This window comes from Acinonyx jubatus, chromosome D1 (assembly GCF_027475565.1).
Source record: "Acinonyx jubatus isolate Ajub_Pintada_27869175 chromosome D1, VMU_Ajub_asm_v1.0, whole genome shotgun sequence".
NCBI classification, from domain to species: Eukaryota; Metazoa; Chordata; class Mammalia; order Carnivora; family Felidae; genus Acinonyx; species Acinonyx jubatus.
Genome location: NC_069390.1, coordinates 88,861,787 through 88,874,654, shown reverse-complemented (window position 1 = coordinate 88,874,654; position 12,868 = coordinate 88,861,787). Strand labels below are relative to the sequence as shown.

The window sequence follows — 12,868 nt, the reverse complement described above, 5'->3', positions numbered from 1 at the left end:
AAGCATGTCCATAGCCCTAGATCTTTCAGGAAATTCTATATTTAATCAGCCCCAGACTATTTTTAGATGAAGTACAGTATAAACAGTTAAGGCAACTGCTTAATCTGGGAATTGTAGTACATCTTTCTGGCACAATCCTCCCATTTTTCAAATTAACAAATGAAGGGTACGTGGGTGGCTTGGTTGGTTAAGCATCTGACTCTTGATTTTCTATCAGGTCATGATCTCATGGTTCTTGAGTTCCAGCCCCGTGTTGGGCTCTTTGTTGATAGTGTGGAGCCCTGACAGTGCTCAGCCAGGGATATTCTCCTCTCTCTCTCTGCCCCTCCCCCACTCATGCTCTCTCTCTAAATACGTTTTAGAAAATGAGGATAATGAACTGGATCTTCAGTCCCCATGGGTATTGACATAGGGGTGGGAGGGAGGATTACAATATGGATTACCATAAGTGACTACGCCCCCAAGACACATCTTTTCTGGCAACTCCTTCTCATTCCCAGCTCTAGAATTTTGTTCTCGCCTCTTGCTACCCGACGATTTGTCCTCCACCCTGCCACCAGTCACCTGCACTCACTTCTTCATTCTTTGTGGATGAACAAACCCTGTAGGCTTAGATGCAGTGCCTACTCATAAAGGTTGGGGTCCCTCTACTAAGCAAATTCAAAGGTCTCTGTCAACTTTCAGATGACGAACTAGTATAAATATCAAGAGCCAGCGCAGGTGACTCTCACACAAGTTAATGATGTAGTTTGGGGAGTAGAAAGAAGTGTTCTGGTCTGGGTCAGACTTAGACTTAAATTCTTTCTTCCAGTTAATGGTTGTGTGGCTTTGGGCAAGTCACTTCAGTCTCTGACACTCCATTTCTTATTTCATTTTTAATGTGGAGATCAAAACAGCAACAGCTGTTGTTTTGTACACAAATATATTTGTAACTTGCCCCTCAGAGCAGGCCTTTGATATGTTTTGGTTCACTTATCTCTTATCTAATGCAACGAATCATTTTTTACCATGTGAGTGTGTGTTGCTGCCAGTTGGAGTGGAAAGTCATCATGGTAGAAATTCTGTTGAAGAAGGTAGGTTTGCGATGATGGTAGAGTCTAAGAAATCCCAAGAGATTCCAGGAGGGAGGTGAGGGGAGTAATAATGGGTTGAAAGACTGACTGACACTTCCCATCGACAGTTAAAGAAAGAATGGTGTACATATGAAATTCAGTGCTATACAGGTTTCAGGGACTAGAACCTTTGTCACCTTCCAGACTTAAAGTCCTAAGAGAGTCTGAGGCACAGTTTTGTAAGAGACACAGATAGGAAGCGAGACCTTATAAGATGTCCATTCTAGCTTTATGGAGACCTCCTGGGATGATACACAGTTTCAAATCTTCTTGGATTTCCCATGACACATTCTCTAATGGGGTGGTGGGTTGAGAGGGGATGAAGGAAGGATAAATGGAGATTATACTTGATGGGGTTTCAGCAAAAGCTCACCTTACTGCAGGTCCTAGTATCAAAGCAAGTCCTCTGATGTTCCCAGGTTGTCCGTGCATAGCTCTGAGGGATCAGCAAGTTCCCCACGGTACCCTGAGAATTTGGAAAATTTGCGCAGCTTCCAAGAAAAAGTCTTAGCAGTAAGAGGAGTGCCCCCTAGAGATAGCCATAACTGGGTTCAAATCCAGTTCTGTTCCTTGCCAGCTGTGTGACCTTATACAAATTTATTCAACTTCTTGTGGACTCTTTTTCTCACCATAAAATGGAGGCAATGATAATGCATTGGGTTTTCGAGACAACGAAGACGATAATAACCTTAACTGAACTCTAGTGCCTGACACTCAATACACTGTTGTGATTATTCTTAATTTGTTATTAGAATTCTCTTTAGTCAGGATCTGTTAAGGAACCAGCCCATTTTAGAGATTAAATCTATAAAGAGAATCAGAAACTGAGAAGTATAATGGGGCAGGAGAAATTAAGACATAGGAAACTTGAGTGGGGTCAGCTAGTCTACTGGTATTGTTGGTGAAAGGTCTTAATGCTAAAAAGGGGTTAAATCCTGATATATTTGATGAGAAGTGGCACAACAAGGTTTGGAAGGATGAAGAGAAGAGATGTCTTTAAAAACCACAAGCAAATAAAGAGCCTTTAACATTTCCTACCTTCCTAGTCTTGGTGGAATTTGGAGAATTAATGAACTAATATCTACAAAGTACTTAGAGACTATCAAATGAAAGAAATATAGAAATCCCAAGTAGTGTTGTAATTTTATTAAACATTTATTGAACATGGTACAGAATATATAGGTAACTATACTTTCTACCCAGAGGGTTTAGAATATAATTGCAATGTTTTTATTAATCATCTTGAGGGCAGAGGGAGTTCTAGCTAAACAGGAAGTTTGAAATATCTCTGAAGAATCCAGATGGATATCGCATCTGGTCACCATAATTTTCTCCCTGAATTTCTAGAACACAATTGTAATGTTGTCATTATACAACACTAATATTGATACCGATACTTGTGATAACAATAAAAGCCAAACAAATAATATGCCAGACACTCTGCTGTGTCTAGGTACTTCATATAGATTGTCTGTAAACTTGATAATGAATCTTGAGAGACAGGATTAATATCCCCATCATATAGGTGAATAAGTTGAGGGTAAGGAAGTTAATCAATATTTCATGGCTTGGAAGAGATGTATTTGACCCTATAAGCCTGCAAAGACTTGCTCCTGGATTGTGTTTTTTCCCATCATCATTAAAGACAGTTGGATATTCTGGGGGTGACTGAGTGGCTCAGTCGGTTAAGTGTCCGACTTCGGCTCAGGTCATGATCTCGCAGCTTGTGAGTTCGAGCCTCGTGTCAGGCTCTGTGCGGACAGCTCATGGCATAGAGCCTGCATCAGATTCTGTCCCTCTCTTTCTGCCCCTCCCCTGTTCATGCTCTCTCTCTCTCCCTCTCTCAAAAATAAATAAACATTAAAAAATTAAAAAGAGAGTTGGATATTCTGGGAGTATAAGAACAGTATGACTCCAGTTGTGTTCGTGGAATGCCCTGAAATTCTTTACAAACATGCCTATCTAAGGTGTTTACGCAATTTTCTGGAGAGTAGGTCTAGAAACTTCATCAGGTTCTTGAAGGAATTTATAATCCAAATAAGAGTAAGAACCACTGTGCCAATCTTGGGCCAACTCTGTATAGTGGACTGTGTCTACTAACATGCTTAGCATGAGCCTAATCCTTAACTACTTACCTCAGATATCACAGCACTCAATGATGAGTGTGTGTGTGTGTGTGTGTGTGTGTGTGTGTGTGTGTATGTGGCAGGTTCAGGGTCTATTTTCCACTTTCCTTCAGTTGACTTCTATGCTTCCTGTTTTTCAGTCTTCTCTTATGAGCCAGAGGTATTGGAGAAAGGTCTGTACTCAGCCTAGACCCAGGCCCATCTTAAATCCTAGCTCTTCAGTTATATGTTCCCGGACTCTCACAGAGGAGCTAACTATATCCTTATTTGTGTACAGCTCAGTATAAACCCTTATCAAGACATTGTGCTGCATAGTAGTTGTTTGTTTATGCATTCATTCCCTTCCTCAGACTTTGCATTTCCCTTGAGCGAGAAGTATATAATATTCATCTTTTTTATTTATTCTAGGCAGATGCACAGCATAGTGCCTAGAATACAGTCAGTACCCAGTGAAAGTTCAAGAAATAGACGATTGGTAGATCGATAGATGGATGGACTGACAAGAGAATACACCTGTTATAGTCTTGCAAGCTAAGATATCGAAGGGCATATATTAGTAGGTAAGAACTCACTAATTTTAGGCTAGCTTATACTCACACTTATGTTAGTAAAATTGGTGATAAGTACAGGAAGGGGATCACATGTGGATTCATGCTTCCCTTACACTGATGGGTATAGAAGGACAATTTGGTATAATAGAATTTTGCAAGGGGTACAACTTTTCCATTTAGGAGAATAAAGTTAGGTGATTGGAAAGCCATAGCATGCTGTCGAGCTTATATCAGTTTTCCAACCCTTTGCAAAAGGCACACTGTAGCTGACTTTTCAGCTCCGGCTTTATGCAATTTGGCCTAATAGACAGCGAAAGCTTTTCATGCTCACAAAAACCTAATATTAGCATCGCAGTAATGTATTCAAGTTGCCACCTACCCATACGGGCTGCATATCCTTGGAGGAGCCTAATAGGACAGGAGAATTCCTGCTATTTTAGAGTACCTTTGACAGTGAAGAGAATAATAATTTTAAACAATCTATCAGGCTTACATTTAGTGAAAATTCCTGGCTTGTTAGCCCGGCTAATCTTTGAGTTATCTGTGTTTGAACAGAAAATGCTGTTATCTCTTATCCCATCTATTCCTGTGGTGAGCAATGGGTCTGTACTCACTGCTGGAGCCCATCCTGATAATATCATCCTCATCACCATGGGAACGCTGTCCTTTTGCAAAGATGAGAGTTAAGTCCACCCTAAAAACGTCTAAGCGCTCTCTTGAAGTATAATCAGAATTCTCCAGTGAGATTTAGGTATAATCTCTGAGGGGTGACACGGAAGAATAAATATTTCTGCGTTTTACTGTAAGTCTTCCTGAATTCCAAGACTTAAAACAGAAACTCCTGTCTTCAAATAAAGAGATAAAAGAAATATCCTTTTACAGAGGTCGTTGGATATTCACCCAGTAAGATAATCTCTGATTTTGTACTTTCTAGGCTACACTAGAATATCCTTCCAACCCTCACATAAGCCTTGTTCCCTGGCATCTCAGGAGAATAAAACCCTAGGCCGAAGAAAAGTTGCCTGGGTTTTTTTTGGTATAACTCCCTTGATCCTTTGGGCTTAAAAAAAAAAAAAAAAAAAAAAAAAAAGAGCTGTACGTTTGCTACTCTTTGGTAAAGCATACTGACTTCACGGATATGTGGCTCATTTTCTTCCCGCATTTGTTCAGTGGGGATTATAGTAGGGAAGTTCTGAGATTTTCACCTAGTGGGGGGGAAAAAAAAGATTTGTGGCATGTGAGATAATACTTCAGCTCCTAAAGGGACAAGTTATACATTCCTTGAATCCAGTGGCCTCTAAAGCAGCCCTGTCTGTGTCGACATTGAGACTACAAAGATAATTACTTTTTTTTTAAGCATTAGTCTATCACTAAAGTTACACATTTGGGGAAGACTATTTGTCCTGTTTGTCTTTGTCATGTCAGAAGCTGTGGCTGAGCCCATGGGAACCTGTCCGTATTGACATCACCGTACTTTGTGTGTTTTTTTTGTTTTGTTTTGTTTTGTTTTGTTTTGTTTTTTTGTATCCCAAGAAGTGTCCTGGCCAGCGGTTCCAATAGCCAATGGAACCCTAATAGAGTAGGCAGAGTCCTTGGATGAGTAGTGCCAGTGGCTTTTGTGGAAGCCAAAGAAGGAAAGACAAAGGGACTAGACCCACACCTTCTAGGTTATGAGATTCTGACTCTGAGTCAAATATCAGGGGAAACTGACAGTTTAAGGAAACACAGGCACTCTTAAAGGGCAACACATCATTCCCCTCTTATGTCGGAAAACAATGTCCCTGAGACTCAGGCTCAGAAAAGTGCAATAATTTACTTAGAATCATAGAACCGATAGGCTTGAGAACTGGATTGAACTCCGTACCCCAAGATCCAGGCTGCCAAATTTCTGTCATTTTTAGTAAAAAGACTGTTTTAGAGTTGGGCTTGAATTTTATCCAGACATCCTTCAAATCCGTGAGTTGCTTACTACATTTACTTAACACCCTCCCCAGCCTCACTATATGCTGCTGTTCTCTTATCTTCACAAAGGCCATGGCAACGTCCGTGAAGAAGAAATTCATCTTTTCTTTGCCAACATTAGTAAGAGACAGTAAAGAGCAGTAAAGGTACACCCAGCAAACTCAACCCTTAGAAAACCCAAACTTAACTTCAACAGGGAATCCAGTTCAATTTCTAAAAGCAACTCATTTGGGGAAGGTTTTGAAATTTTGCACTTACTTGAAGATTATAGGAAATTGAATTAAGAGGCTCTTTGACCCTCTGCTAGCTGGGATATAGATCAGAGCTCAGACTGGCTGCTGCCTTATGTTGGCAAAGTGATTTGGGCAATTCATCCACAACCTGCCTTTTGATCTGTAACATAGAAGTAAGGAGTCATGATTGGTTTAGTCTCATTGATTGGGTGCTCAAGTGCATGTGGGAACTCGAACGCTGGGATACTGCAGATACAGTTGAATACCCAGTCCACAGGGCTGCTAAAAAGGAATCTTTCTAAAATGCAAACCTGCTTATCACTCCCATTCCCCATCCCCCACCTTAACACACTTTAGTGACTTTCTTTTCCCCTCAGAGCAATGCCAAAGTCATTCTTCTGACATTCAGGCTGGCTGCAATGTGGCCGCTTACCATTTCCTATCCTTCCTACACATAGACCAGCCCTTGTCATTTAAATGCAGTCCTTAGGCAAATGCCAGACGCTCCATCTGGAACTCATCCTTCTAACCCTGCCACTTCCAAGGTCAATAATTCCAGGAAGCCTTATCCTTGTTGGCACTAGACTGCGTTAGGGCTTCTCCTGTACTTTCACAGCACTTTATATAAGGTCTCCATCACACTATATTGTGATTAGTGATTTTCTTACGCATATCACCATCTTCCCAGGAGCTTTTTGAGAGTGGGGACTGTCTCCTGTTCAATTATATGTTTCAAGTATCAACCTAGGTATGTAGGAAAACAGTAAATGGATATTCAGTATTTGTGCTTTAAAAGGAGACTAGGAATGCAAGATACAGACCTTGTCACAAAATCATAATTCTTTAATCTCAATCTAAGTAACCTATATGCCGTACAAAAACCACATACGATTATTCCAGGCATATTTTGTGACTCTCGAGATTTGCAACCTGGCGGTTGTGGTTCAGTTCGGGTACAACTGAATTCCCACCCCAACTGCTGAGCTACGGCAAGGATACAGGTGAATAAAAAAGAAGGGCCACTCAGTGTAGATTCTAGAAGGTAGCCTGTAAAACTCAGAAGGTTTCAGCCAGAGAGCTGATGGGTGGGGGCTGATATCCAAGTCCAAGGAAACAGTTCCATGTCAGTATCAGCATGCTAGTGAATAATAGAGGGAACACACTATTGAGAAAAGGCCCCTGTAGAAAATCTCCATATAGAGAGAAACTTAGCAGACCACAGCAACCTTCAGAACCATCCAAGATATTTAAGGCATTTTTTCCCTCCCCAAATAGATTCATTTATTTTCCCCATAAATGAGTTCCTTTTTTAGATTTTTACGAAGTCCTTCAGCATACCTCTATCCTTTCAGTCACCTAAAAATATAAAAGTTGGAGGCTATGCAGTGTCTTGTACTCTTTTATTTCTAATCATTAATGGTAATGAAAATAATAATGGTAATAATAATAGTGGTAGTGGTAAGTAGTATTTATTGCTGCTGTGTCCAAGGCACCATTTAAGTTTCCACTTACTTGGATCTACAAGAACCCATTTGAGAGTGATCATCCTATTTCTACAGATTTATTTAGTTTTAAAGTCTTTATGTAAATCCCAGTGTAGTTAACATACAAGAACCCATTTGAGAGTGATTGTCCAATTTCTACGGATTTATTTAGTTTTAAAGTCTTTATTTAAATTCCAGTTTAGTTAACGTACAGTGTTATCTTAGTTTCAGGTGTGCAATATAGTGATTCAACACTTCATATATCACTCTGTGCTCATCACAACAAGTGCCCTCCTCAATCCCCATCACCTATTTCACTCCTAACATCCACCCACCTCCTCTGGTCACCATCACTTTGTTCTTTATAGTTAAGGGTTTGTCTCTTGGTTTGTCTCTCTCTTTCCTTTTTTCCTCTTTGCTCCTTTGTTTTGGTTCCTAAATTCCACGTATGGGTGAAGTCATACTGCATTTGTGTTTCTGACTGGATAGTCCCATGTTTAAAATTAAAAACAAAACAAAACAAAACAAAACCTGAAGCAATGGAATAATAAATAACCCTCCCAAGGTCACACGTGTCATGAAGAAAGGGGCAGGATTTGTACCCAGCCAGCCAGTGTCATGAGTGCTTCCTCCTCTGGGTGCTACAACACGCCGTTACCAATTCTTAGTGATCCTTGTGCTAAAATGTATCCCATTGCTTTCCACAGGTTGGCATTCCCACATATACTGATTTTGTGACTGCCTTGCTAACCAACTTCCCGGTCAGTCTTTTGCTCTGGTCTCCCTCCATTCTGGCTCATCCCTTATCCCTATGGGATTAGGAAGGCAACGTGGTATTGGTGGAAAGCATGCGGGTCTGTGAATCATGAAAACCTAGACTTAGGCTATAAATCTGATATGTTTACCTATGTCCATTTATTTACCTTTCTTTCTTTTTTTTTTTATTTAACAGTGATAAAATATACTTTTATTTACTTTGTTGAGTCAGTTGTTGCTAAAGTAGCTGTCAGGCAAACAGAAAGGTGCTTTAGAAGTCCAGTTACCTTGGAGTTTATTTAAACTAAGAGAAAAAGGTCATAATGTTTTCATGCAATACATACTCGGTTCTTTAAATAACAAGTGTGACAAATAACAGAAAGAACTATGGAATGCTGCATGGGTGATCCATGCAAAAAAGCAACAGTTTGGATTGTACATAGTTGAAAGAAATGTCTCAGACACTTTTTGAAATACTGTAGTAGCCGATACATAGAGGCATGCCTTAGGTGGGCACCGGAATGCAGTTTAGAAAAGAAAAGGGAAGTATCACACTAGAACGATCCCATTTCTTCAAAATCACTGAGCAGGAAAAGCCACATTGAACTTCCATACGGGTTTTACACAACTTCTCTATAGTACCTTGACTTCAATCCAAGAACAAAAGTTAAGAGTCTCCTCCTCTATTTTTGGTCAACAACTGCATGGTAAATTTAGATGAGTTTTCCCCCTGGATTTTACCCAGGAGTGGCTTTAAATTTTTTTTTTATTATTATTTAAAAGAGGGCAGGTTTGGCACTTTTATACTGATGTCACCCATGTTAATATTTCTTGGGATCTCAGGAAGATTCATATTCTTTGCAGCTGATACAGCACGGGCTGGAGCTCCTGCTAAGCCAGCCTCCGACTTCTCCAGTTTATTTGATGCGTCAATTTGTGTAACAATCTCATTCATGTTGGTCTCCAGCACCATTCCCCCCATCACCGTTTCTGCAAGAATATTGTGAACCTTGTCGACATGGAAAATTAAATCCAGTTCGCAGACATTTTCAAAACACTTGTCTAATGTTTCCACAAATACTTGAATTAGATCTAAAATGCCAAGTTCACTTTTCTGAAGAATCCACACAGACGGCAAAATATAATGTTGCATAATGTCTATAAATCAGTTTGTTGTCAGGTCCTCCAATTAACAATCCTCCTTCTAGGAAATTACAAACATTTTCATCTCTCTTAGATACCAAATGGAATCTCTCCCTGATGATTTGTTGTTGTGTATCTTCACTGTAGGGGCTGGTAGAACTTGGAGACGCGCGGCTTCCTGTGGTTGTTGAAGATGAGGGTTGCCCTGATCATGGCTGAGCCGGGCCGACTGGGTGGGTGCTGGGGGCCAAGGTGGGGGCCTTTATTTACCTTTATAATAATTCCAATTATTTACCTCAAGAGTTTTTGTAATAGTCAAATGACATAACGTAGTGAATTGTACCTGACGTACAGCAGGTTGTCTATTGTAATTTCCCCGTGGAAACGAAACAAACTATATGGTAAAACACACACACACACACACACACACACACACACACACACACAAAACCAATAAGCAACTTGTTTCCCACCTCCATTTAGATCCTTCTCTGTGTAAAAGATAAATAAATCCCACTCTCTTCACCACAATACTGTGCTGTGAGTGCAGAGCCTGACATGGGGCTTGATCTCATGAACCATGAGATCATGACCTATGCCAAAATCAAGAGTCTTATATTTAACTGACTGAGCCTTCCAGGCACTCCTCTTTTTTTTCCCAAAATGTTTATTTACTTTGAGAGAGAGAGAAAGAGAGAGAGAGAGAGAGAGAGCAAGTGGGAAAGGGGCAGAGGGAGAGACCGAATCCCAAGCAGGCCCTGTGCTATCAGTGCAGAGCCTATAACTGTAAGATCATGACCCAAACCGAAATCAAGAGTCAGTCGCTTAAGCAATGGATCAACCCAGGTTGCCCACACATTATTTCTGAGATATCCCTTTAAACTTATTCTATTCCATAATTTTACTTACAAAGTTTTCTTTCTTTCTTTCTTTCTTTCTTTCTTTCTTTCTTTCTTTCATTCTTTTTTTGTTTGATGTTTACTTTTGAGAGAGAGAGATAGGGAACGAGGGGGGAGGGGCAGAGAGTGAGGGAGACACAGAATCTGAAGCAGGCTTTAGGCTCTGAGCTGTCAGCATAGAGCCCGACACAGGGCTTGAACTCACCAACTGTGAGATCATGACCTGAGTTGAAGTTGGAGGCTTAACCGACTGAACCCCCCGGGGACCCCGCTTACGAAGTTTTCTTTATGCAGGATACAGTTTAAATTATATTAAAATTTGAGGGTCTCAGGTCATGATCTCACAGATGGCAAGTTCTAGCTTCAAGTTGGGCTCTGTGCTGACAGTGTGGAGCCTGCTTGTGATTCTCTCTTTTCTTCTCCTTCTCCCCCACCCCACATTCTCTCTTTCTCTCTCTCTCTCTCTCTCCCTCTCTCAAAATAAATAAGCATTTAACAAAAGTTGACAGGAAATAACTTTAGTGGGCCACAGGACCATGGACTTCTAGCTACACAGAATGATGGGACAGAATCTAGAGGATCAGTTTATCAGAAAGTATGTGATGATCTTGACACTTCAGTAAATCTTGCTTGGACATCAGCTACCAAATGCACTCGTTTTGGCATTGGGACCAAATATCAGTTGGGTCCCACTGTATCCATTTCTGCAAAAGTCAACGACTCTAGTTTAATTAGAGTGGGCTACACTCAGACTCTGAGGCCTGGGGTCAAGCTTACATTATCTGCTCTGGTAGACGGGACAAGCATTCATGCTGGAAGCCTCAACTCTGGGTTTGCCCTGGAGTTGGAGGCTTAATTCAGCTGAAAGAAACCTCTGGGAATGGATGTTGGAAGATTTCACCTTCATATATTTCTGGTGTGACCAGCAGACTTTTTCCCCCCAAGAAAGTGATCAAAACACAGTCTGGTCTAAACAAAAGCTACATTTTCAGTATTTGGACAGTTACTTGTTAGCTGGTTTCTAGTTGAATTGGTTATCTATCTAGTTACCAGTGCTGTAGGCATGTAGTCACATATTATGTTATTTAAATGTATTTAATTGTTACATGCTCTACCCATCACTAAGGAAATAGACCTTTATGAACACAGTGCATTTGTGTGCATGTTTTTTTTTCATGTTCCCATTAATGTTGCAGCAAGGTATAAAATTAACATTCAAAAATTAATAGGTTTCACATACATAAATAAATAAGTAGTTGGAAAACATAATGAAGGAGAAATCCCCATTTACAATAAGGAAAATATAAAGATAACATGCTTAGGAATAATCAGTAAGACAAAACTCATTAAACCTTATATGCAGAAGACTGTTCCATGTTGCCGAACAACATAAAAGTAGACTTCGGCAAATAGACAAACAGGCAAATCTCTTCTTCTTGGTTAGTATGACTGCATCATCAAGATGTAATTTCTCTAGGGGTGCCTGGGTGTCTCAGTCAGTTAAGCATCTGATTTTGGCTCAGGTCATCTCACAGTTCATGAGTTTGAGCCCCGCATCGGGCTTCGTGCTGATAGCTCAAAGCCTGGAGACTGCTTCAGATTCTGTGTCTCCCTTTCTCTCTGCCTCTCCCCTGCTCATTCTCTCTCTCTCTCTTTCTCTCTCTCTGTCTCTCAAAAATAAACAAACATTTAAAAAAATTTTTAATGTAATTTCTTCCTAGGTAAATGTATGAACAATATGATCTTAATTTAAAAAAAAATTTTTTTGATGTTATTTTTTGAGGGAGAGAGAGAGACGGAGTGTGAGCAGGGGCAGGGGGTGCAGAGAGAGAAAGGGACACACAGAATCGGAAGCAGGCTTCAGGTTCTGAGCTGTCAGCACAGAGCTCAATGCAGTGCTCGAATTCAGACTGTGAGATCATGACTTGAGCCAAAGTCAGACGCTTAACCCACTGAGCCACCCGGGCGTCCTCCCTTAAAAAAATTTTTTTAATGTTTATTTTTGAAGGAGAGAGTGATCTTAATTTTAAGAAGAGGTTTTGTGGAGCTAGTCAGATCAATACTAAAGTCTATGAAAAAAAAATACATGAGAAAAAAAACCTTAGAAAAGGCAGGAAAAGAAGGGCTTTGGAGGGGAACTAGCCCTAAGACATGAACAGAATATATTATAAAGTCTCTATAATTAAAACATGTGTTACTGGCACATGGATAGATAGGCATAAGACTCGAATGAAATAGAACATCCAGAAATGGACACAATTACATGTAAAACTGTAATGTATTATAAAGATATATCTCGAATCACTAAATGGATATAAATGGACTTTGAGAGAGCTGGAGAGCCATATCAAATGAAAAAATAGAGCCAGTTCTCACACCATTCACAAGAAAAACTTTTAAATGAGTTACATCTCTCAATGTAAAGCAAAGAAATAATACAGTATTAGAAGATAACATGAGTGAATAATCTGTAATTCATAACATAGTTGTAGGGAAAAGCTTTATAGAAATGGTTCAAAATATAAATGCAGTAGATTCATAATTTGACAAAAAAGCAAAAATAATGTATCATGCTTGATAAAAGAAATCAAGTAATCAAAGG

At 40.0% G+C, this 12,868-nt stretch overlaps 1 pseudogene; it reads right to left on the bottom strand.

Annotated features, from left to right (window-relative positions):
- Nucleotides 1-8,921: 8,921 nt before the first annotated feature.
- LOC106974922 (AP-3 complex subunit sigma-1-like) lies at nt 8,922-9,580 on the bottom strand (annotated as a pseudogene).
- Nucleotides 9,581-12,868: the final 3,288 nt, after the last annotated feature.